Source organism: Pan paniscus, chromosome 11 (assembly GCF_029289425.2).
Source record: "Pan paniscus chromosome 11, NHGRI_mPanPan1-v2.0_pri, whole genome shotgun sequence".
Taxonomy (NCBI): domain Eukaryota; kingdom Metazoa; phylum Chordata; class Mammalia; order Primates; family Hominidae; genus Pan; species Pan paniscus.
The window spans coordinates 69,851,300-69,878,291 of NC_073260.2; the positions used below are offsets into that span (position 1 = coordinate 69,851,300).

A 26,992-nucleotide genomic window follows, 5' to 3' on the forward strand; every position below is an offset into this window, starting at 1 on the left:
TCGGGTTATATAGTTCTGTAAAATTTTAGCCATAGCACTTTAATACTGATCAAGCAGACACATAAAAAGGGAAAAAATTTATTTAATGTTTTTGAAACTTAGACTTCTGACTACCCAGAAACATTTTTATAAAGAGTATTATTCTTCTGTTAATAGATTTTGCTCTTTTGTTATTCTTTCTTAGAATATCTCTGTACGCAGTCTATGCTAATCCTTTTTTTATTATTTATCATTTAAAAGGGCCCAGGATAGCATTTCAGTTTAGTTATTAATTATCACTACTGGAAGTCTTCCTGTAATCTACTACAATGTCAAACTCCCTCCTGTAAGCATGGCTTATCTGACGTGGCCCACTGCCTCTATTTCTGTGTAATAAGTCAGGGACAGGAGGGATTACTGCCACCAACCAACTCACTCTTGTTTTTGCACATACTGTTCCAGACAAAGGAGAGAACTTTGCATCTTGGGGTGTCACTCACATCCAGGAATAATATTTCTGTTGGCGCTTTGTGAGGACTGCCACTGTTAATTTCTATCTCCCCTGCTTTCACCCCTTCCTCCTTCCTCCTGCATAGCTCCTGCATGTACAAACATTTTGGAATATAGTTCCTAGCTTCACCTAACATGCAGTCTGATTGTTTTTCTTTCTTTCTTTTTTCTTTACTATTTCTTGAGGCTTTCTAGGAGAAGAAGAGAAGGATGAGTTAGGTAGTCATGTCTACGTTGGAAGTCCTGAAGGATTTTGTAGGTAGAAGAGTGTTCTGATCAAAGCTTTGCATTAGTTTTATTAGTATTCCTCTAACTGAAATATTGGGAATGGATAGGAACGTGCTCAATAGGAAGGAGGAAGACCCTTCAGAGGCCACTGCAATAAATCAAAGAAAAATCCTGAAGGCCTAGTGTTGCTGAGCAAGGAGGAATATGAATAGATCGACATGGGGTTGATATGACAGATATTCTGGAGACAAAAAATGCTCGGAATTGGCAAGCATTTTCTTGGACAAAGGGAGGAATGTGGAGGAGGCTTCGAACCTAGATAATTGAAAAGATGGTGGCTATATGAACAGAAATAGGAAAATCAGGTAGAAATCAGGTTTTGGAGGAAAGATGATTACTTTGTTTATATTATTATTATTATTTTTAAGACAGTTAATTTGATTGAATTTGAAGTGCTAAGTGACACCCGAGGGAGTTGTCCGGTAGGCAATCAGAAAAGGGTGAGCAGGGAGGGAAGCCAGGGTTGGAGGCAGACCTAGAGTTATTCATGTAGACGTGATATTTGAAACCATGGGACTTTATAAGTTTGGTGGAAGGTGAAGTGAAGAAATAAGGACATCTAATGAGGAAGACAAAGGAGTGGTCAGAAAGGCAGAATACTCAGGAACTTTGACACCAAGGAAAGGTAAAAATAAATAGAATTTTCATCATACAGTGACAGCCAATTACATGCTGGGCATATTACATGTATGATCTCATTTAATGCTCACAAAAAATCTGTACAGTGAGTATCTTTATTCCCACTTTGCTAATTGGAAAATAGGCTCAGAGAGGCAGAGTAACTCACAGAATCAGGCTTTAAACTGTGGTCTCCCCTCAAAGTAGAAAATAGTTGCCAGAAGAAGTGGATAAGGTCAACACTGTCAAAGTGGCTGAGAGGTTCAGGAAGATGATTATTGGGGTTAGGAGACAATTTGGAATCTTCAGGAGTGTGGAAAGCTGTGTGGATAAGGTCAACACTGTCAAAGTGGCTGAGAGGTTCAGGAAGATGATTATTGGGGTTAGGAGACAATTTGGAATCTTCAGGAGTGTGGAAAGCTGTGTGAATAAGTTTGGTGAGGTAGAAGCTGGGATGTAAGAGTCTGCAGAGTGAGTGAGTGAGTCAAGAATTTAGAGTACCTCTCAGAGTTTGCTGGTTAAGAGGAGAAAGGTTAGATGCTACCTTGCAGGGCTTGGTGGAGAGTAGCCAAGGACTTCTTAGGTCGATGAGGGCCTTGAATGTGCTTACAGCAGAAGGGGGAAAAGCCCTCGGAAAGGGAAACCGTGAAAGTGTAAAAGGAAAGAACATGTACGTGATGGATGAGATCCTAGAGAATGGAGGCCAGGGAGGATTTGGGTTTAGCCAAGAAGAGAGGTCTTTAGAGAGAGGAAGAAAAGCAAAGAGGGTGAGTGAAGAAACTAATATTCATAAATGGAAAAGAATGATAGGAAGGGAGCTTGGCTGAGGCTGAATGTTATAAGTAGTAACGGGGGATACCATCTGCTGAAGGTGAGAGGGAATGGAGACATGGAGAGAATAGAGGAATGTGGGCAGTGTATTAGAGGATATGGCTTAAATGATGAGGGAGTTGCGGACCAGAGTCAGGGCCCACTTGAGGTAAGACATCACAAGCATGTCACGGCCCTAGTGATTACATGTTGCAGGAAATAGTTGTTTGGGGATTCGAGCATCAGTGCTGGGGGAATATTTTTTTTTAAATGCCTTAAGAGTTGCTAAACACTTCAATGGATTGTAAATGAAGGCTGTGGATCCTCCTTGGGAGAGTTGTTAAAGAAAAAAACTCAGGTGTCTTATCTGACATGGATAGTATAAGTATGGTCTTGCTTGATGGACTAAGATGCGGAGGGAGCAGGATTTGCCAACCTTGCCATGTTCACAGTAGTGTCATGACTTTACGACATACAGGATAATGCCAACCCTCCCTATAACAATGTTGAGGAACATTTCTTCTTGTTGCGGTCTTTGGATCTTTTTTGTCTTATCTAAATAATTTTGTCTGGATTAAATATTCTTCCTAGGGATTCGATTCATTTCCACCAATATACTTCTTTGTAAATGTTGCAACTAAATGCAATAGAGTGCAGTCAATGAAAACCCATTCATCTGAAATTTTTCCTTATCATTAGAGTGTCCAGTGATCATATGGTTTTTTTTTTGGTTGTTTCAGTCTTTCTCCCATCAGATTTGACCAACTCCACTTAACTTGGTCAAATCCAAGTGAGAATTCCAAATTATGGGTAACAAAGCCTCTCTAATTTGGCTGAAATTCCTCACAGCTGCAAAAGAGGAAAACAAAACAATACAAAACAAACCCCAAGCACTATGCACTTGGTTTCTGAGTTTGCTTCCTGTCTCAAAAAAAAAAAAAAAAACAAAAAAACCAAACAAATGTTCTTTCATTTACTTTTCTTTCACCCTATACCTCTTTCCCCTTCACCATCTGCTTTAGTAAAAAATCTGGAGAAGGCTTCTAACGACTTGAACTCCTGTAAAGAACTCAGAACAAAGGTGCCACTCACCCCTGTTGGGGTGTTCTGTTTTCTTTGTGGAGTTTCAAGAGTCATGGGTGGATTCTTCTTAGTTCTAAAGTTCTGTTTTCCTATATTGTATGATTTGACCTCTTTGGCTTTGGGGGTACCAGAGATTACCTTGTACTGTGAGGAGATTTGACCTTGGTGTGTGTAATGGCACTGAGAGCTCCAAACTTAGGGGTGGCTAAGCACAGTTTACAGGAGGTGGTCTTGGCTCTTTTTTTTTTTTTCTTCCTTGGAAGTTGTTGTTTAAGGATCCTAATTATAGTTCAGAGATGTATTCTAAAGCATCTTCTCTATTGCTTTTTCTCCCAAAATTAATCTCAGTTCAGCTTGTCTGTGTGCATTTGTGTGAGGAACTGAACTGTTGTTTTTATAGGTAAATGAGGGACTGAGTTTTCTCAGCCTTGAAGAGAAAGGGCATTTGCTCCTCCCAGCCAAAAGGTGCCCCTGGGTGACTGGGGGCCTTGTGGAAGTGTCTGGTGCGTTGACCTCCCATAATGTGCAGTGGCCCTTATAGGGAAATCCCCAAAAAAATTTATTTAAAAAAAGGCTTGTCCAGGAAATGCATATAAGGGCTGATCACTTGGTGTTTTGAGCCCTCTCAGAGGTCATGGACCTCTGGAGGGAGAAACTGAGACATATAAGAGGGTGGAAATGATCCAGTGGTGACACACTGTGGAGTCCTGCTCATGAGCAGCACACATCGATCCACCACACAAAACCCCTAGGCCACAGCTCAATTCCTCCTTTTAAGAAAAACAGTGGGAAACAAATAATCTAAGAATGAGGAGTAAACAAGGAGAATGACCCCTTTTTAAGCACTCTGTAGTTTTTTTTTTTTTTTGAGGTGGAGTCTCGCTCTGTCACCCAGGCTGGAGTGCAGTGGCACGATCTTGGCTCACTGCAAGCTCCGCTTCCTGGGTTCACGCCATTCTCCTGCCTCAGCCTCCTGAGTAGCTGGAACTATAGGCACCTGCACCACGCCTGGCTAATTTTTTTTTGTATTTTTAGTAGAGATGGGATTTCACTGTGTTACCCAGGATGGTCTCGATCTCCTGACCTTGTGATCCACCCACCTTGGCCTCCCAAAATGCTGGGATTACAGGCGTGAAGCACTCTGTAGGTTTTACGGCACTTCTACCTGCCAGAGTTTATGTCAAATGGAAGTAATGGCCAGTGTGGTGGCTCATGCTTGTAATCCCAGCACTTTGGGAGCCCAGGTTGGGCAGATCACAAGGTCAGGAGTTCGAGACCAGCCTGACCAACATGGTAAAACCCCGTCTCTGCTAAAAATACAAAAATTAGCCAGGTGTGGTAGCTCGTGCCTGTAATCCCTGGTACTCAGGAGGCTGGGGCAGGAGAATCACTTGAACCCGGGAGACAGAGGTTGCAGTGAGCTGAGATCGTGCCCCTAAACTCCAGCCTGGGCGAAAGAGTGAGACTCCGTCTCAAAAAAAAAAAAAGAAAAAGAAAATGAAAATAATATGGTCTTTGTGCATATTCACATTAAGGAAAAAGAGCCCTAAGGTTGACCTGCAAACTATGGAGTTCCTAAGTTCTCTTTTTTCTCTATTTTCTTTTCAGCCTGCTTTAAATCTGCTATTATTTTTCTATTAAGGTAAAAACCACTGTTTGGCTCCAACAGGTTTTTTGTTTGCAAGCCAGTGAATTTGTATTTATCTCATGGCTAAGTTCTAAAGTAAAAGCTATAGCATCTTTGTGTGCGTGTTTATATGTGTGTGTGTATATATTTAAAAGGCCTTTATGGTTTCTACAATTTTATGTTTAATTGGCAATTAAATCTGTTTTAATTTCCTTCTAGCACACCAGACTTTTTCTCTTTGTACCTTATGACGTAAATTTTGCTATTTGATTTTCACCTGAGTTGTTTCCTTCAGTATGCAAATTTAAAGCTATGTAGCTGATAACTCTTAGGTTACTGAAAGAGTTATAATAATTTAAAAGGTTATCAAGAATTTGAAAGTCTAAGGTAGGAAGAAAAGCTCTTTTTGAATCTATAAGATATATTTCTATTGGCATGCCTAATACCTCTATGTATTTATATGTTGCGTACACAATGTTTCACTACTGAAAACATATAAAAGAGCTCTAATTAATTGGCTTAAGAAAATAAAAGTGCTTGAATCAAATACCTTATCAGAAAAAGTAAAGTCTAGTTAAATGCTTTGTCAAGTTTACGTAACTTAAGCAAACTGTTTAATAAATAACCTAGCTTTAAAATTATTGGTAAGGTAATATTAGAAATGTCTTAAGAATTGACAGCATACATTTTTGTTTGCATTTATTAATCAAGCAATTTTATACTAATTCCTGCCAAGTACTATAAGGTGTCAACATTTGGCATAGGGGTTAAAAAACTATAAACCCAGCCCAAGACAGAATGATCTTTGTTTATGTAATGTTTAATAAATAAGATACTCATATTGGTTTAATGAAAACAACTACATCTTGAATTTAGTAAGATTACCATAACTTCTAATCTTGTGGCTTTAGGCGGTCTAGTCCACAGGCAGTAAGATTTGTTTTGGGAAAAGACTGTTACCATCTTTGTTTCAAAGCTAAACTATAACTTCCTTCCAAAGTTGTTAATAGTTTGGCCTATGCCCAGGAATGAATGAGAACAGCTTGGAGGTTAGAAGCCAGATGGAGTCAGTTAGATCAGATCTTTTTCACTGTCTCAGTTATAATTTTGCAGTGGCAGTCCATAACTGTAAATGATGACTATTGAAATTTTCATAAATAATCTAGGTAAACAAAATAAAATAATTAGGCAAATGTAATGGGATAAGCACTTGTAGACAAACTCATTGTAATTTAGAATCTAAAGTTGTATTAAATTAAATAATAGATATTTCATTATTTGGGTATTTTCCAATGAAAATAAATTGTAGGAAAACATTCTTTCTAAAAAAATGTGTGTCCTTTCTAAAAAGGTGAACAATTTTTGTCTCATTCAAAGCTTATTTAAAGGTTATGTATAAAACAAGGTAAAATGAACCAGGAAATAACAGAGATGTAAAGAAAGTTATAAAAAAAAGTGTTTTTTTTTGGTAAGAAATCTTAAAAAGAAATATTTTATATGAGAAAGAATCTTACATGGTAAATGTAGTCCTAGAATAAAATGACTGGTTGTTTAAGAAAGAGGGACGTTCAGGACAAACCAGGAAGTCCAAGAATATCATGAACAATCTGTGTAAGTCACAATAAGAGGATTTATATACATAAAAAACCCAAAAAACTTTTATATGATTAAGTAGTTTGTAATTAAAGGGAAATTATAATGGTCTTTCTACACATTGGGCTTGAGGTAAAAAAAAAAAAAAAAAAAGCTTGTACACCACTAAATAATTGGTTAGAACAATGAAATTTTCTTAAGGAATGTATTTACTCTTAAATTGTAAGATTTTTTTTTTAACCAAAAGTTCAACTTTTATTGCATCTCACTATTTTTGCTTTTTTCTCCCCTTTTAAAGGCCACGAAATACTAACAACTCATTTTCAGCTCATATAAGTTGTTTTTCCTTGAGTTCTGTTTGTTGTGGCCTGATGCTAACAGTGTTTTCTTAAAGGTCTAAAGGAAATGTTTTCTTCCAATATAATATTTGGTACACTGTAGAAGGTCTTTTCTTTTGCCTTTTGGTAACTGGCCTAACTGGCCTAACAGATTTTATGGTTTATTGAAACAATTCCTATGCCATTATTATTAAGTTTAGTTTGCACAGGAAAAAATCTGAGATTAAAAATTTTTTTTTTAAATTAAGATTATTACACCTGTGTATCTTTCTGTATGTGCTTTTAAAGTGCTTTGACATTGAGTTACAGGGCTTTTACTCCTGAGTCTAAAAAGGACAGCAATTCCTGCTAAATCTTAAACACTGACAGCAATTAATCTCACATCTTCGGGTCCGGTAGAAGATGCCAATCAAAGTAAACTGCATTCTGGAGACACAGGGCCAGAAATTAAAGCTATTCAATCCTCAAGGCCCAGGGACTATTGCAGAAGAGGTGAGTGTGTGATTGTAAGGGCCAATTTTGAGAGAGAAAATAAATTCAGTTTCTATAAATTAATCATTAATGTCAAAGGCACACTGATGCAAGACCAGCCTATGGGCCCCTGTATCAGATTAACAAGGTTTTCTTGAAGCATTAACTGACTCCCTAATAAAGGTTATAAAAGGCTTATGGAAGTTATATCTTATGGTTAAGATTGCAATTTTATAGATTGTTTATAAAATTTTGAAAAACAAATTTAATTAGCTTCATGCTGTTTTATTAGGGCTTATTGTTTGGAAAATTAAGTCTCCTGTCCCAAAGAATGAAGGTTATAACCTGTTCTTTTTTGAAATCCTTGAGTTATCACTTTGGTCAAATGAGTGACTTATTTTACAATGACCTGTGATATCAAGTGTTTTAAACCTTTGATATTTGACAAACTTTCCAAAATCAAATTACAAATTATGTATTTTTCTGACCTAATTAATCCTCTAAGATATTAGGTTCCCTAAAGTCCAAAAATGACATAATTTGGCTTATTTGGTATAAAAAGTATACAGGAAGCATTGTCAAATATGAAATGGTGTTTGGTTTCCTTTGGGCTGTGATTGTATAAATATGTTATTGGTATGTGTTTCAAAATTATGAGAAACTTCTATAATTATGATATGACTTAGTGTATGTTATTAGTAATAATTATAATCGTTATGTTAAATTTTTGTATACTACAGAGGTAACAAATTTCCTTGTCAATTGTGTCTTTGACTATGGCTGCCCTAAAACTTTTTGTCATCCATGGACAATTGTTGTCTTGTTTTGGTCCTCTTTAGAAAGTGGTTTTATAATCAGCTATAAAACTCTAACAGGTGCTTCTGAACACAGGTTTCTGATAACTTTGGAGATTGTGACATCAGAATAGGGAAAAAACTTTCAGGACTCATGGAGAGCTGAAATGTTCACGAATATCAAGCAGAACAGGAATTAACAGCATGGACTGAACTAACAGAAGATTGAAGTAATCTTTTTGACTTTTGGTTTAAAATGTTGCTGATCATTTGTTTTTTTGTCAGAGTCAAGAAAACTTTTCTTTTGAGTTATTGACAGCTTTTAAGAAGTTAGTATACTCCTATGAACAAAATTTGGAGCATATTTTTTTCTCTCTACCTGATTTCTCCAGAATTTGGAAACTATTTGTGAGTATTCTTAACTTATGGCAATACAGGTATTTGAATAAGTCTAATAAGAAGCTGTTTTCCTTTGTAATAGGACACAACTGGAGAACCTGGTTATTTTACCAAGACTTTGACTGGAATGGTGTGCTTTCCTTTAAGGAACTGAACTTGACTTATGGAGCCAATAAAAGCCCTTTGGCAAAACTGGCCTCATACCTTGTTTACACAGTCCTTGTACAGGGTTCCTGACCTGTGGTAAGTAAAGAATCTCACTTTCTGACAGGCCCAGGAGCCCCAAGTTTTATGTTGGGACCTCAAGAGGAGAGGAATTGACCCAACTCATAGGTATTTGATGGTACAAATCCATGGCTGGGTTGGGTTTTTACAAAGTCTTATCTGAGATTCCTTCTATGGAACAAAGTTCCATTAAAGCCAATATAAAAGCCTATGTAAAAAATAATTATTCTTGCAGCACTGTATACAAATAACTGGGCCAAGTATAATAAAGCAAATCTGTCCTACCATGATTTGTCTTTAGTAAAAATAGGAAACTGAAGAGAGAAAAATTATGTTTCAAAAACTATAGTATACCCGTTGTTAGATTCTAGTCTTGTCTAATGTTTTTCAATTTTTATTATTTTCTACAATTTGGACTGAATTCTAATTTTTCTTGGCTACAAGTCTTCAAAATAATGTTAATATTTTTTCCTTTTTTTCCTCATTTTTCTTAATTTGGAGTCACAAAAACTAAGCTGTGCTTTCATAAAGCCCTGTGAACTGAAGCTAGACAACTTAAACTTCAGAAGAAAATAATGGTAACCTATTTACATACATAAGCCACTTTCATACCTGCCTACTGATGGATCGACTTCACAGTAATGTGGCCTATATTGATTTTCCAAGATTGTTCTTTTGTCTGTTGTTGTTTTTCTCCCTTCTCCCCCTATTTTCTCTTCATAGGACATGAGACTTAACAACCTGCTAAAAATGAGCTTTCCTAACAACTTGGGACCTACCTGTCTAGGAATAAACCATTATAGCCATGACAGATCAGATGAAACCTGAGATCAGAGACTCATTTTCTTCTAAAATGCTTGCTCCAAAAGATTTTAAAAAAGAAAAGGGGGAGTATGTCAAAGGAAAATAAATCTTGGGGCCTCCAAATCACTGAGCTAAAGGGAAAAGTCAAACTGGGAACTGTTTAGGACCAACTTGCCTCCCATTCTATTCAAAGTCACCCCTCTGCTTACTGAGATAAATGCATATCTGATTACCTCCTTTGGAGAGGCTAATCAGAAACTCAAAAGAATGCAACCATTTTTCTCTTATCTACCTATGACCTAGAAGCCCCCTCTCTGCTTCGAGTTGTCCTGCCTCTGCTTCAAGTTGTCCTGACTTCCTGGACCAAACCAATTTTCATCCTACATATGTTGACTGATGTTTCATGTCTCCCTAAAATGTATAAAACCAAACTGTGCTCTGACCATAAGTCCTCAGAACTTGCTAAGACTGTGTCATGGGCACACAACCTCAACTTTGGCAAGATAAACTTTCTAAATTAACTGAGACCTGTCTCAGATATTTGGGGTTCATGAAGGCTACTATGAACATCTTTACACACACAAACTAGAAAATCTATAAGAAGTGAATACATTCCTGAAAATATACAACCCTCCTAGATTAATTCAGGAAGAAATAGAAACCCTGAAAAGACAAATAACAAGCAGCAAGATTGAATAAGTATTAAAAAATGCCAACAAAAAAAGTCCAGGACTAGATGGATTTACAGCTGAATTCCACCAGACATTCAAAGAAGAATTGGTACCAATCCTACTGAAACTATTCCAAATGATAGAGAAAGAGGGAATCTTCCCTACATCATTCGATGAGGCCAGCATCACCCTAATACCAAGACCAGCAAAGGACATGTCAAAAAAAGAAAACTACAGACCAATATTCCTGATGAACACAGATGCAAAAATCCTCAACAAAATACTAGTGAACTAAATCCAACAGCATATCACAAAGATAATGCATCATGATCAAGTGGTTTCATACCAGGAATGCAGGAATGGTTTAACATATGCAAGTCAATAAGTGTGATACATTACATAAACAGAATTAAAAACAAAAACCATATGATCATCTCAATAGATGCAGAAAAATAATTTGATAAAATCTAGCATGACTTTTTGAAAAAAACCCTCAACAAAACAGGCATAGAAGGGACTTACTTTAAAGTAATAAAAGCCATATCTGACAAACCCACAGCCAATGTCACACTAAACTGGGAAAAGTTGAAAGCATTCTCCCTGAGAACAGGAACAAGACAAGGATGCTGACTTTCACCACTTCTATTCAACTTAGTACTGGAAGTCCTAACCAGAGCAATCAGACAAGAGAAAGAAATGAAAGGAATCCAAATCAGAAAAAAGGATGTCAAACCATCGCTGTTCACAGATTATATGATTGTATAGCTAGAAAACCCTAAAGACTCATCCAAAAAGCTCCTAGATCCAATAAACAAATTCAGTAAAGTCTCAGGATACAAAATCAATGTACAAAAATCAGTAACACTGGAATACACCAAAAACGACCAAGCTGAGAATCAAATCAAGAACAACAGCTGCAATAAAAAGAAAACCTTAGGAATATACTTAACTAAGGAGGTGAAAGATCTCTACCAAAAAAACCCTACAAAACACTGCTGAAAGAAAGATAAGTGAAATAAACAAATGGAAATAAGTTCCATGGCCACAGATGGGAAGAATCAACATTGTGAAAATGACTGTACTGCTCAAAGCAATCTACAGATTCAATGCAATTCCCATCAAAATACCATAATTCTTCACAGAACTAGAAAAAACAATCCTAAATTCATATGGAAGCAAAAAAGATCCCACATAGCCAAAGAAATACTAAGCTGAAAGTACAAATATAAAGGCTTCACATTACCCAACTTCAAGTTATACTACAAGGTTACAGTTACCAAAACTGCGGGGTACTGGTATAAAAATAGGCACATAGACCAATGGAACAGAAATAGAGAACCTAGAAATAAAGCCAAATACTTAGAGCCAACTGATCTTTGACAAGGCATACAAAAACATACATTGGGAAAAGGACACCCTATTCAATAAATGGTGCTGGGAAAACTGGCAAGCCACATGTAGAGGAATAAAACTGGATCTCCATCTGTCACCTTATACAAAAATCAACTCAAGATGAATCAAAGAGTTAAATCTAAGATCTGAAATCATAAAAATTCTAGAAGATAACATCAAAAATACTCTTCTGGACATTGGCTTAGGCAAAGAATTCATAATTAAGTACCCAAAAGCAAATGCAACAAAACAAAAATAAATTGCTTCTTCATAGCAAAAGAAATTACAGAGTAAACAGACAACCCACAGAGTGGGAGAAAATATTCACAAACTATGCATTCAACAAAGGTCTAGAATCCAGAACCTACAAGGAACTCAAATCAGCAAGAAAAAAACAAATAATCCCATGAAAAAGTGGGCAAAGGTCATGAATAGACACTTCTCAAAAGAAGATATACAAATGGCCAACAAACACATGAAAAACTGTTCAACATCACTAATTCTCATGGAAATGCAAATCAAAACCACAGTGAGACACCAGCTTACTCCTGCAAGAATGGCCATAATTAAAATGTCAAAGAACAATAGATGTTGGTGTGAATGTGTTGAAAAGGAAACACTTTTACACTGCTGATGGGAATATAAATTAGTACAACCACTACAGAAAACAGTATGTGGATTCCTTAAAGAACTAAAAGTAGATCTACCATTTAGTCCAGCAATCCTGCTACTGGGTATCTAGGAAAGGAAAATAAGTCATTACATTAAAAAGACAGCTACATGCATATATTTATTACAGCACAATTCGCAATGGCAAAGATATGGAAGCAACATAAGCGCCCATCAATTAATCAGTGAGTAAAGAAAATGCAGTATATATACACCACGGAATATTACTCAGCCATAAAAAGGAATGAAATATTGTCTTTTGCAGCAGCTTGGGTGGAGCTGGAGGCTATTATTCTAAGTGAAGTAACTCAGGAATGGAAAACCGAATATTGTATGTTCTCACTCATAAGGGGAACTAAACTATGAGGATGTGAAGGCATACGAATGATATAATGTATGTTGGGGATTCAGAGAGGAAGGTTGGGAGTGGGGTGAGGGATAAAAGACTACATATTGGATACAGTGTATACTGCTCAGGTGACGGGTGCATTAAAATCTCAGAAATCAACACTAAAGAACTTATCCATGTTCAACCCAAACCACCCATACTCCAAAAACTATTAAAATAAATTAAAAAATAACTACTGAGTGTTCAAAAATTATGAATGAGCAAGTGAATGAATGTCTCACCATACCCTCACTATAGTGGTTATAATAATTTATCAGATCTTTGACATTATATTGTTATTATTTTCCTTTTCATTGCCACTATTTCCCCTGAATCCAGGAGTCTCTTTCATTTGAGCCTTTTTCATATTTTATTTGTAATTTATATTATGGTCTCTACTTCTACCATATTTTAAGATTGTTTTACACATCTTTAAGACTTTGTAGCACTTAAGTTAATGCTTTGTACACAGTAGGTGTGCCAGGGATTAGGTAATTTATCTCTGGTACTAGGATGGATACACCCTGGCTTCTTGGAGAACTGAATAAGATCTAAGCCAAATGGCAGCTGTCTGACGCAATTCTGATCTCTGTCTGGTTACCCTTTACTGGATAGCAGTTGAGTGGCAAGTAAAAATGTGGGCCATGACACCTTCTTTGGGTGAAAGAGAAAGAGCACTGATTTTATTCATTATTTGTAGGAGCTGGAGAAAATTACTTAACCTCTCCAAGACTTAGTTTCTTCATGAATAAAATGATGTCAATAATATCTTCTTCAAAGGATCACTTTGAAGATTAAATAGATAATATTATGTTATTAAGGCACTGTACAAATATTTTTAGTGTTTTACATATTTCCAACAATAAATTTACCAAATTAATAAGTTAATAGACTTAGCAGGTAAATAATGCCACTGCCATGCAGACACTCCTGGATGGAGAAGAGTTACCAGCCAGGTTATTAGTTTGATTTCTGCTATAGTTAATGAGAATATTTAGGTATCATTGAATTTTCATAAAAAGATGCTCTACTAAATCCCTAATTTTTCAGAATTAAGTACAGATAGCCCTAAATTACCCAGGGCTTGTACACATAGAATTGCTGATCAGTATTAGAAATTGTTCTCTGGCAGAAATCAGGGAGTCATCCAAATGCTACCTTCTACTGAGGCTTTCTTTTCAGACACCTCCCTAAGTGAGTTTAAGCTTGTAAAGGCTAAGATATAAACAAGAGGATGTAAATTTATTGCAGTGCAAGAGTCTTAATCTAGATACAGGTGCTCTGTTTAGATTTTAAGAATGTGATTGCTTTGATGGAACTTAACTTGAAAGAATTTGTTGTGTGTTTATCCCCAGGTAGCCTGGGCCATGGACATGGGGGATTCTCCATGAGAGCCACAACCACACCCGATTAGGAGAGTGGTTTTTTTTTTTTTTTTTTTTTTTTTTGAGACTGAGTCTCACTCTGTTGCCTAGGCTGGAGTGCAGTGGCATGATCTTGGCTCACTGCAGCCTTTGCCTCCCAGGTTTAAGTGATTCTCATGCCTCAGTCTCCCAAGTAGCTGGGATTACAGGAGCACACCACCACCCCCGGCTAATCTTTGCATTTTTAGTAGACATGGGTTTCACCATGTTGGCCAGGCTGGTCTAGAACTCCTGAACTCAAGTGATCCACCCCCCTCAGCCTCCCAAAGTGCTGGGATTACAGGCATGAGCCACCACGCCGGCCTAGGAACGTACCTCTCACGCCCTCCCAGGGCTGCCTGGTCTAACAGGACATCACTCTGGATTCTCCAGTGGCACCTGACACAGGCTGCTGATGGAATTGTAGCACCTGTCCTGACAGGTCAGGGCTGGCTGACAGCGCCTCAGAAACTAAAGGCCACTTCTCTTCTGAGGATTGCACCCTGCCTGGAGTGGGAGCTGAACTCTTCCTCTTCCCGGGTCTAGGGATGGCAGGAGGTGGTAATTCAGCATTGTTTGTTTTTTCCTCTTACCTATTGAGTGTGCATTTTCTGTGTAAGATCTCACTCACTCTGAAGAATTGTTCTTAGTTTCATTTTCAGAGCCAGGGTATTAGACTTTGATGAATCAAAGCTATATAGAAACCTCACAAAGTCAGATAATTAAATATGTACCCTGTCTCCTTGGTGATCTTGGCCAGGATTTTCTGCAGTAAATATTGCCACTATATTCTCATGTGCGAGCAGAAAGGACCACTGAAATTATATGGCCTTATGATGAATAACATTGGAAAGCACCAGGGTATTTGCTTCATTTTGTCAACCTATCCAAATAGACGCGTTCTCTTTATTGTGCCCTCTGCCATAAAGTCAGTCAGTACTTCGCAGGTGTCCCATGAACGTGTTAACAGAGACTTCATGAGTGTGTCTGTTTTATACACAATATGCAAAGCTGAGAAATATGTTACTAATATAAAACTGAGGGAGTAAAAGAAAAACCATTCAATTGGGCTATTCTGCTTACTTATGACAAAAAGGAATTCATTTGCACAGCTGGATATATAAAAATATCTGCATTCCCCATATTTTTATTTTTGAGCAGGAGTCTATGGAAACCTATGTCCTGAAGTTCTGGTGTATTTTCTGGAATTATTGCAATTAATGATTTTCAACCTTCTGTTCCCTTTTTCTTTTACTCATTCTGTCTCTTTGAGTTCTGGGAAATTCAGGGACCATATATGCTTTATTTTTACTAAAGTTATACATGCACAGAGTTGAGAGTCATCTATTCCCACAAGATTTGGTATAAAAATTACAAGCCTCAATGCCCCATTCCTCTTTCCACAGAGGCAACCAGAGGATTAGACTGGTTCTTTCTGGTAGTTGGTCTTTGAAGATGGCTTCCAAGGAACCGTAGGTCCCAGTGTTCATACTGTTGTGACATCTCCTCTCATGCAGAATCTGGGCTGGCCTGGTGGCTGGCTGTAGCCAATAGAATGCAGCAGGGTGACATGACGGCAGTTCCAGGCAGAAGCCTTAGCAAGGTCTGCCAGCTCTTGCTTTTGCCTCCTAAGCTCCTGGGGGCAGAACTATCACCTTGGGTCTCCCTTCTTCACGATCCAGGGAATTTCCAACTCCTCTGTTTTGTGTGGAAGCTCCTATTTCTTGTGTTTTGTGTTCTGTATTTGTTTATTATTTTTTGGTTTCCTCTTTCATTTTGGTAGAGCACATCCTCCAGTAGTTTCTGAAGAAAAACATCTGCAGAAAGTGGTTTTTCCAGGCACCTAATGCCTGCCAATATCTTTATTTTACCTTCACAAGTGATCAGTAGATTAGATATAGGCCTAGATTGAAAATACATGTCTTCAGAATTTTTAAGGCATTGCAAAGTTGTATAATAGCTTTCTGCATTGTTGTTTGGAAGTCCAAAGCATTCTAGCTCCTAGTTCTTTGCATGTGGCCCACTTTTTCTCTTTAGAAGCTCTCACTTTCTCTCTTTTCCCCTGTTCTCTTGCTCCTGTGTTCCTCTATATTATGATAGTATGACTTGGTATAGGATTATTTTCACTCAGTAGTTTCTTACAACCTGAAAATGTATGTTCTGGAGTTCTGGGACATTTTCTGGAATTATTGCATTGTTTTTTTATCCACCATTCTCTCTTTTATTCTTCCTGTCTCTACTTTCTGGAAGAGTATTTCAATTTTATGTTTTAATTATTCCCTTAATTTTGTATTAATGCTATCCTATTTTTAATCCCCCAAAACTCTTTCTAGTTCTTAAAACAATTGAGTGTTTTATAGGATGTTGTTCTTTTTTTAATGGTTAAAACATTTTCTTTGATTTCTCTGAGGCTATTAAAGACAGTATTGGTGAATTTCCTTCTCCCTACATAGCTCTGTTTGCTCCACACTGCATCTCGCTGTTTATCTCTCTCTCTCTTCTGTGTTAGAGGTCTTTCCTATGTGTTTGGCAATCCTTGGTTAACTGTTCATATTTAAGAGTGGGCATAAGAGTGCTGACTGGAAGCCCCCGAGAACATAAGTGGAAATGATCAACTGTGAACTTAATGGTTAGATAAACTGGTTGGGCTTCTTATCTGGGAAATCTTTTGTGTGAGTGTCTTTAGGTCTTATTTCTTGGGAAGATCAAAATTTACAGAAAAGGCTCCTTCCCGTCTTTTGCCTGGAGGATAAAGACCAAGCTGCCAGCACACTGGGAACCAAGTTGGGGAAGAGGGCTGAGGTCTCAGCATCTACTATGCATTAATTGATTTCATCTCCTTCCCCTTGCATGGCCCTCTTCCAGTGTTGTGGCCCAGGTCTCACTTTGTACCTGGTTCCCCTAGACCAGAAAATCTGTTTTACTCTCACTAGAGAATAAATATTTACCTTTTGATTGGAGTGTGCTTTGCAGAGTAGAGGAAAGGATATGGCATTCTGTCTGCTTCTTAAAAAATACAATAAATCCTTTATATTTTCTCTCTCTTCACTCTCCCCTTTTGTTTCTGGATGTCCCAATTTCTGGGCCTTTTGAGCATTTTAAAATGTAAGTCAGTTGGATATCAGCTTAATATTCAGGTTTGTTTTCTGGTCTGCTGTTCTCCATTCTTATCTGCTTCTCATCTTCCATGTTAGAAATGCCACACATCACTTCTGATCACATCCCATTGGTTGAAGCACACTCACATGGCCCCAACTTCTCTGCAAAGGAGGCTGGGATAGTTAGTCTTCCAGTGTATAATAAGAGAAACCAGTGTGGTGAGCATGAAATATGGTTTCTGCCCTAATCCTTTTAATATAAAACTGGTCATGCTTGTTTGGAGGGGTCCAGAAGAGAATGATAGTAGATTCTTGTGTTTAGTGGACTATATTTATCTGGTACTTTGTCTGTATTATTTCATGCATCAAGAAAAGTTTAGTCATCATTGACTGTCCCAAACATGTCAAACATGGGGGTGGTCCTTAACAGTCGATCATGGCCATCGATGCTCAGAATGCAGAGCAAGTGTTCTGGACTCAGACAAACTGGGTTCACGTATAGATTCCATGAACTTCTAGCATGTGACCTTGGCCAAGATACTTAGCCTCTCCATACCTCAGTTTCCTCAATTGTTAGATGGATGATACTGCTAGTACCTGCCCCATTGTGGTATTTGTGAGGATTAAAGTAGTTAATATTTAGAAACATAGTAACTTCTATATTAGTTGTTATTGTTGTATGTTAGATTTACTGTTATATCTATTTTTTCATGCTTAGCCAGGAGGAACATACTTTTATTATTAATGTAAGCTACTTATTTCAGAATTGTGCCGCTATCAATTTCTGTGATTATGTAATGCAGACTAGGCAGCAACTGATTTAATGAATGAAGCTGATTCATTGCCCTGAAGCAAGCCAAGAAAGAAAAGTATGATTCCATAGCCCTGCTGGGAAGTCGGCAGTGATGAGTTCCTCACAAGCCAAGAGGAGCTCAGAAACGTTGGGATGGCAATTAGCTTACTGTGCAGATCACTAAACACAATGAGCTCTGATTCTGTGCCAGTTCTGAGGCACGAGAAAGTCACAGAGCACAAGGATGCCCAGCTTCTGTGTAACTAGGGGCTGGGGGTGACCACAGCTGCCATCAGAACTGGCTGCATGGTGCAGGGGAAAAAATAATTGACCTGGGTGTCTGAAGACCTGGATTCCAGTTCTTCCTTCAAACATCAGCAGATACCTCTCAGTTCCCTAAATGCGTATAACTCTATTCAGCTTTCAGATTTCACAGTGAGACAATATTATGGATATGGTCATAATCCTGAAAAATCTTCTAGGAATGTCCTAAGACTTGAGACTGGGGAACCCTGGTGTTCTTGGTCTTTGCAAGGACTTAAGTCTACATGTTACAGCTTTTCTCCTGGTTATGACCCTGAAACAAAGAACACCATGCTGTCATCTTCTGAGGAGAGATGGGAGTCCAGGCCCCATTCTCTCACTTACTACGTATATTAAAGAAGCTGAAGAAAGCTGAAGAAACCACTCTCTCCTGTGAAATGCCATTGGAACTCTGCTTAGGAAGAGGACTAACTTTGCAAAAATATCCTGCAAACCTGCTTAGAATAGATGAACCTTGAGGGCAGGGGTCAAAATATCAGAGGACAGGGATGAACTACTCTGTCTGAAAAGAGAAGAGGTGGTTTCATTTTTCTTTTTCTTTTCTTTTCTTTCTTTCTTTCTTTTTTTTTTTTTTTTTTGAGACAGCATCTCCCTTTGTTGCCCAAGCTGGAATGCAGTGGTGTGATCACTGTGGGCTCAACCTCTTGGGCTCAAGTGATCCTTTCACTTCAGCCTCCTGAGTAGCTGGGACTACAGGTATGCACCACTATGCCTGGATATTTAAAAAAATTTTTGTAGACATGGCATATCACTATGTTTCCCAGGCTGGTCTCAAAATGCTTGGCTCAAGCTATCTTCCTGCTTTGGCCTCCCAAAGTGCTAAGATTACAGATGTGAGCCACTGTGCCAGCCTGTTTAACTCTTAAGGGGAGGTGACTAATGGGAGAAGGAGTGGTGGTGGTGGTGGGGTGTGAGATAGTATGATACTGCGAAAGTCACAGGTGAAATTTCTCTGGAAATTTCTGTTGGAAGATGGGGTTTGATCATACCTACCAGTTTGCCTGGACGTTGTGATTCATTCCAGGTGTTCTGGCATAATTATTAATACTGCCAACTTTCATGCCGAGGAAAGTGCCAGTTTGGAGGTAAATTATCTGGTAACCATTCCGCAGGGTTGTCAAAATTAATGATAAAACTTGTATAAACATGCTCTGTGAATTATAAAGCACTGTACAAATAAAAGGAATTAAGGGACTTAAGTTCTTTTATTGAATTCTCCTGTTAGAGACAAACAAATATGTCTAAAATTGTTATCTACTTTAGTCTGTTATTGGACTGAGATCTGTTTGGATTTCCATGAAAATAAACCTGCAAGAAAATTAATTTTATTTTAAGGTAGCTTAGCATGTGCTTAACCACTTTCTAGATTAAATTCCTTTCAGTGGTCTGTTCTGGATTCTCACATGTATGCTAGAGGTTTTCTGCTGTTTTTGTTTTTTTCAAATTTATGAGTCCTTTCAAATTTGGCATTTTACAGTTTTGATGGATTTTGAATATGGGGGATATCCTAATGCCCTAGGAATTTTTAAAACCCGTTTCAGAAGGGAAAGAGTATAAAACGATTATGTGCTAAGTATTTACCATAAAGAAGGCAGAGTAGAGTGTCCGCCCTTAAAGAGCTAGCAATAACCATGTCATGTGTCCCTTATATCAAACCATATGGGAGAGGTTTAATTGATTTCCCTTTTCACATGGAAGGGAATTGAGGCACACAGAGGTTAGATAACTTGGTTTACTGGCTACAGCCAGTAAAGAATTAGGATTTAAGGACATCTAATCTGAGCCAAAACCTGTTGATCATCCATTCAGAAGTTACAAATATACACTGAATTCCGACTCTATGCCAGGCACTGTGTATATGAGTACACTGTGGTAAGTAAAACAGGTGTGGTCCTTATTTCTAGTTTGGTGTCATCATTATCAATCAGGCCATCATCTATTAAATAGATATCCCAGATGTTTTGTTAAGTGCTTTGCTTGCATTATCAATTAAAATTGTTACAACTGTGTATTATGATTATTATTTCTATCTTATAGATGGGGAGACTGTGGCTCAATGAGGTCAAACAATTTGCAGTTAGGGAGTAGGGATGCTTTGAATATGGCCATCATCTCACTGGCTCACTGTGGTAAGTACCACATGCAGGGACTGTGGGTAGGAGTGGGAGCTGGGCTGAGAGGAGCCTAGTGGGGAAAGCCTGGAGCAACCTGACCCTTATGGAATCATTTTTAAAATAAGGAATAGACTTTGGTCTTGGAAAAAAAGTGTTAAAAATGTAATCTCTTCACAAATTCTTGTCAAAAATAATGAAGTACAAAACCATTAAAATTTAAAAAGGTAACAGTGATTATTATAATAAACATTATATGGTAAGTAATCGTAGGTAATAAGTGATATATTTAGGTTTACTTGAAGTAAACTTTATGAGTATGACTTGAGAGAATGTCTGAACCCTGATTAGTATTCACTTGACCTAGTTCCAGTTTTTATCTGCTGAATGAAGAATGTATTCCTGGAACATAGATTTATAGGTGCTTGCATTTGAGGCAAATTTGACATACTTTGCCCCTCAGTAGTTTTATTTATTTATTCATTTTTGAGACAGAGTCTCACTCTGTTGCCCAGGCTGGAGTGCAGTGGCATGATCTCAGCTCATTGCATCCTCCGTTACCCGCTTCAAGCATTTCTCCTGCCTCAGCCTCCCCAGTAGCTGGGATTACAGGCATGTGCCACCATGTCCAGCTAATTTTTTTTTTTTTTTTTTTTTTTAAGTAGAGACAGGGTTTCACCATGTTGGCCAGGCTGGTCTTGAACTCCTGACCTCAAATGATCTGCCTGCCTCGGCCTCCCAAAAGTACTCCTTTTAATATAATTGTAGAGATGTGTATTTCTTTTAGTTGCTTTTAGTCTTATCAGCATCCTTTCTTTCCCCCTCTCCTGGTTTTAGAACCTCTGTTTTCTTTGGGAACCAAAAACCCTGACATGAATACAGCTAACCCCATCTCTCATTCCACAGTCATAGGGATTCTCTCAATTCCCCTGCCACAGTGATGAATTCAGGGATGGGCATGGATCCAAGATGAGCAAATTCAAGTACTCCCGGGACCTTTCTGTTGCAGTTATCAGGAAAGATGTTTCCTTCTGATTGGGGTTTTCTCAGTTAGCTGGGTATGAGTCTGGTACTGCTCATGATCGCTCTGTCTAACCTATGTACAGATTAGTGTCCAAGAGATACAGGACAGACTCTGATGACATCATTTGGGCCCTGGATGCCACTTTGCCTGAATTCAGTTTATCTTTAGACTTTGGTCATGTGAACTTACAAATCTGTTTTATTTGTTTTTGCTGGAGCTTCTTCAAATTGTGTTTCTGTTACTCGTAACTAAAACAATTCCCAGTTTCAGCAATATTCCACTGATGCTCTAACAATTTAAAAATAAAACAAGTATGAGATCACCCTTATTCTTGCCATTATATTAGATAAAACTGTGGGCATCCTAGTTTCTTCACTAAAATATTGGTTTTCTTTTTTTTCCATTTCTTCCTTAAGTTCTGGTGCATTCAGGGTGGTATTCGTGTCTGAATAATTACTAGTTGTACTTTTGTAGGGGGAGTGATGCCAGGAGGACTTCTGTTCCACCATCTTGCTGATGTTACTCTCCCTCACTAAAACATTGTGTGTGCAACTAGGGTCATCTGGGCAGCTGGTAAGTGCACCGAGAATTTTAGGAAGTAGACATCCAGATCTGTTAATTAGTCGAGATCCCCCAGAGGCACAGGTGCAAACACCTGTGCACCTGTGGCTTTGTAAAGCCAGGGAATCTTGTATCTTCCAAAGCCTAATGTATGCAATGTAAACAAAAGTGGGTAGAAGTGAAGAGACATGGGTTTAAGCTTTGGCTCTGCCACTAACTTGACAAACTATCTTGAGTATCTTTCAGACTCTTTGGTTTCAATTTCCTAGTCTGTAAAATGCATGGAGTAGCAAGGGGGAAAGTGGATATTTGGCTTTCAGGTGGTTTTGGGATGAGGTAGTAATAAGAGGCACATGGAAGACACTGGCTTTGGGGGTTCCATCCTGGACTCCAACTTCTGATGACCAATTTGCTTCATAACATCAAAGTTAATGATTTGAATAAAGGGGTAAAATGGACCACCAAGAAACAAGTGCATTTGGGGAAGCTTGATCTGCAAGTCAGAAGACACAAGGAAGCTAAAAGTGGCCTAAAGCAGAGAATGGCTTAATAAAAAATTTTGGAAAGACTCAACACTATAAACCTTACCTGGTGTGTTTAGTCCCTAACTAAAACACTTTGCTATCCACCTAGTAATGTCCTAGGCACTTTTATGTCTAAAATAGATGGAAAATGTCTCACATTTTGACTTTGTAGATTGCTTTTGCACAAAATTTCATCTACCTTCATTTGTTCACTATTTAAGAGCCATAGGATGGGCACAGTGGCTCACGCCTGTAACCCCAGCACTTTGGGAAGCCGAGGCACATAGATCACAATGTCAGGAGTTCAAGACCAGCCTGGCCAACATAGTGAAACCCCATCTCTACTGAAAATACAAAAAAAAAATAAAATAAAATAAAAAAATTAGCTGGGCATGGTGGTGGGCGCCTGTAATTCCAGCTACTCGGGAGGCTGAGGCAAGAGAATCACTTGAACCTGGGAGATGGAGGTTGCAGTGAGCCAAGATCGTGCCATTGCACTCCAACCTGGGAGACCAGAGTAAAACTCCATCTCAAAAAAAAAAAAAAAAGAGTTATAGTAACTTTGTATCTCATAAAAATGTCAACAAGTACGTCTCTTTTATTGGCCTTATGAAGGATATATAAACAGTATAAGGTTAAGAAAATAATAACATTAAAAAGAAAGCAATCATCCATGTGGTATATTAAACTGTCTGCCCACAGGAAAGAGGGGCAGCAAGTCTTGTACACATAATTAGAAATATTTTTTATTATCAAAGTTAGGCCATAATACATTCAATAAAATACATTCATGAATCATGAGGGGTTAAGCAAGGTAACTTCTCAGTAAACACTCTGGGATAAGTTAGTTGTTTATGAGAGCTACCTGATGCATGGAATTATTGGACATAAACTACTTCAAAACATATGCCAAAGTTTTACTAAGTTAACTAGGATTTAACTAGGTTTTACTAAGTTACTAGTTAACTAGGATTTACTAAGTTAACTAGGATTTAAGTTATTTTTTAAAATGAGATGAGTTAGGCAGCAAGGACAATTGCTTATTGATGTTAGTGAAGGTTGGTGATAGTAACTCTGCATTTTCTAGTTAATAGAGTTGGGAGACATGCATTCAGAAGTCATTTCAAAACATTATATATATAATTTTTTTTGAGAGAGAGATAGGGTCTTGCTCTGTTGCCCAGCCTGGAGTGCAATGGTGCAATCATGGCTTACTGCAGCCTTGACCTCCTGGGCTCAAGCAATCATCTCACCTCAAACTCCCAAGTAGCTGGGACTACATGCATATGCCACTATTCAGGCTATTTTTTTTTTTTTTTTTTTTTAGAGACAAGGTCTCACGATGTTGCCCAGGCTAATCTTGAACTCCCAGGCTCAAGCAGTCCTCCTGTCTTGGCCTCTCAAAGTGCTGGGATTACATGCCTGAGCCATTGCACCCAGCATATATATGAAATTTTTAAAAAATTTATCTACCTTTAAGTTTAGGTTTTCTTTTTTCCCCTAAAGATACAATTGTACAATTGTAATAGAAGATGGGTCAGAACATAGAGATTCTCATTATTTTGTGTTATGTAGTCTAATCAACAGTATGCTTTCCTAAAACTTTTCTAAAGTCATATAAAACATACTGGCTATTCTTTTTGCATTTCAATTTCAATTTCATTTCATTTTTATTTTTATTATTATTATTTTTTGAGACAGAGTTTAGCTCTTGTCACCCGATCTGGAGTGCAATGGCATGATCTCGGCTCAGTGCAACCTCCACCTCCCAGGTTCAAGTGATTCTCCTGCCTCAGCCTCCCAAGTAGCTGGGACTACAGTCACGCACTGCCATGCTCCACTTATTTTTGTATTTTTAGTAGAGGTGAGGTTTGGCCATGTTGGCCAGGCTGGTCTTGAACTCCTGACCTCAGGTGATCCACTCGGCCTCCCAAAGTGCTGGGATTACGGTGTGAGACACTGTGCCAGGCCCATGTTATTTTTAAATTATTTTATAATTTGAACAAATTTACAAATGGATATATTAGAAGTTATTCTCCATGTATCTATAAGTAATTAAGTAGTTGGTTAATTATTGATAGCATTAATTTTGTCTGAAGATCAGAAACACGTAAAATAAAATGATAGGAACTATATAATTATCTCTGAAATAATTGTATGAGTTCATATGAAAATTTGATTTCATACAGTTTTTTTAGTTTCACATTCATATATCTCTTGCTTAAATACCCCAGTGATATTTCTGGTCATTTCTAAGACCAACAGTGATCAGCTATTATTCATAGCTATGTGATTTCTATAGATACTTTGTATAGATATTACCTTTGCCTGTCATAGTCCTTTGAATATATATATGTGTTTGACCTTTAAAATTAATTCCAAAGATCGCTATCTCCTTTTTTGTCTTTTTGACATGAAAGAATTGTGGAGGTTTTTGATTACAATATGTCTCCTGCTCAGATTAATAATATGTGATATCATTCTTATTTATCTCTTAACATTTTTAAAAAAGCCTAAAGCCCATACTTTATTCACATTTTCTTAGTTTTTAACTTAATACCCTTTATTTTCTGCTCCAGGAACCCATTCAAGAAACCACATTGTTCCTGCTGTGACAATTTCTCAGGCTTCCCTTGTTTTTGATGACCTTGACATTTATGAGGAGAAACATATTGTTTTGGCACTCTCTTTTAGCTCTTTTGAAATGCTTTCCAGAAAAGAAAGCAAGCAATAAAGGTTACTTTGTCCCTGTGCCTCAGATGGACTTATTTACCAGTGAAGATTAAACCCAAAGAACACAAATTTCTCATTTATGGAGGACAGTGATCATCACATATTACTCTTCAGTGCACATGTACGAATGAAACTATACAGTCATGTGATCTGACTTTATATTGAATCCAAGGCCTATGAGAATAGATGAATGGTGGGGGTAATTTTATTCACAGAAAGGGTCCAGAGACCACTTACAATAACTTCATTTGCTGTGAATAGATATTTTCTGCGGTTTTGGAGCCTGGAGGAAGAGGTTTATGCTGATGTATGAGGGATGCTGACAACATGGGGCTGCTGAGAGAGCAGATTGATAAACACCAAAGAGTTTATTAAGTTAACTTTGGGCTCCTCTCTTGGAAGTTTTCTCTGGTTGTTGTGATTAAGGCAGGGCCAGCTGAGAGGAGCAGGTGGACAGAGGGGTTAGCGGACCTCCCTAAATTCTTGAGTTATTCTTCTCAAAGAATCTCACTCTTGAGGTATCTGAGGTCCAGAAATAGAAATGATGTTGGGGCTCAGAAAAATGATTGATAGGCCAAACTTGCCTTAAGGCTAAACTGAAGGTCCCAGAAGCAGACTCAGAAGCGAAGTTTCTCTTTGATCTTCACCTGCCCTCCTGTCTCTCACCTTTCATTCTCCCCCAAGGCAAGCCATGGAAACTGGAAACCGTCTTCCCCAAGGCAGGTCATAGAGACCAGAACCCCATTTTCCCAAAGCCAGTCATAAAGCCTAAAGCTATTACACTAATCCCACCCCCCATCCACTTCTCCTGTCCTTCTGTGTCACAGCTGGCCATAACAAAATTAATACCCTTATTCCAGAAGAGATCTATCTCACACCTGGAAGCAAGTAAGGTAGGAGGCGGGACTTGACTCCAGAGGCAGGGCTCGGACACTGGACCAAAGTGAGAACTAGCTAAAATAGGGCCAGGGTGGAAGCAGCTTTCCATAAGACACGCCCTCCAGTGTGCCATGTCGGCTTACCATTGCCATGGCAACACCCAGGAGTTACCACCCCTTTCCAAGGCAATGACCCAATGATGCAAAAGTTACCACTCTTTTCCTAGCAACTTCTGCATAAACCACCCCTTAATCTACATATAATTAAGAGTTGGTATAAATATGACTGCAAAACTGTCCTGAGCTGCTAATCTAAGCACACTGCCTATTGGGTAGCCCCACTCTGCAGGAGCAGTAACAGAGCTGTAACGGTGCCAGAGCTGTAACACTCCTTCAGTAAAGCTGGCTCATCCTTGAATTCTTTCCTGGGCAAAGCCAAGAACCCTCATGGCCTAAGTCCCACCTTGGGGCTTGCTTGTCCTGCATCAGCAGGAATGCTGCACAGAGAGGCCAAGAAGCATCTGATAAGACAGGCCTTGCTGGGTTTCCCCTCTCAGTGTGTTAGCATTCCATCAGACTCTTTCTGTGTAATCATATTTCTACAGAGCTGTTCATACTTCACTGAGCCTAAGCATAAAAATGAAAAGTTTTCTGTGTATCTTCAGATCTTCATTCTGAAGGCTGGAATGTCACATAAAAATAAGATCAAACATATTTGTTATGCTTTTCTCTTGTTAATATACCTTTGTTACAGAAGTGTCAGCTATGACCCTTAAGATGGAAAAGGGATCGCCCCCTTTCCACCCCTAAAATAAGGTAGCTTGTTTTAGCAAATAAAGATACAGGACTCCTAGTGAAGTTTGAATTTCAGGCAAATAATAAAA

General features: G+C 38.2%; 1 protein-coding gene and 1 long non-coding RNA gene across 27 annotated transcripts in view; one reads left to right on the forward strand and one right to left on the reverse strand.

Annotated features, from left to right (window-relative positions):
- Positions 1 to 26,992, reverse strand: part of TRPM3 (transient receptor potential cation channel subfamily M member 3) — a 905,462-nt gene that overhangs the window by 122,209 nt on the left and 756,261 nt on the right. The gene's annotated exons all lie outside the window — the stretch shown is intronic.
- On the forward strand, positions 5,314 to 25,248 carry LOC117981712 (uncharacterized). The gene is made up of 3 exons (XR_004673334.2): positions 5,314 to 20,406; positions 21,887 to 21,985; positions 25,077 to 25,248. It is a non-coding gene; the product is annotated as an uncharacterized LOC117981712 (long non-coding RNA).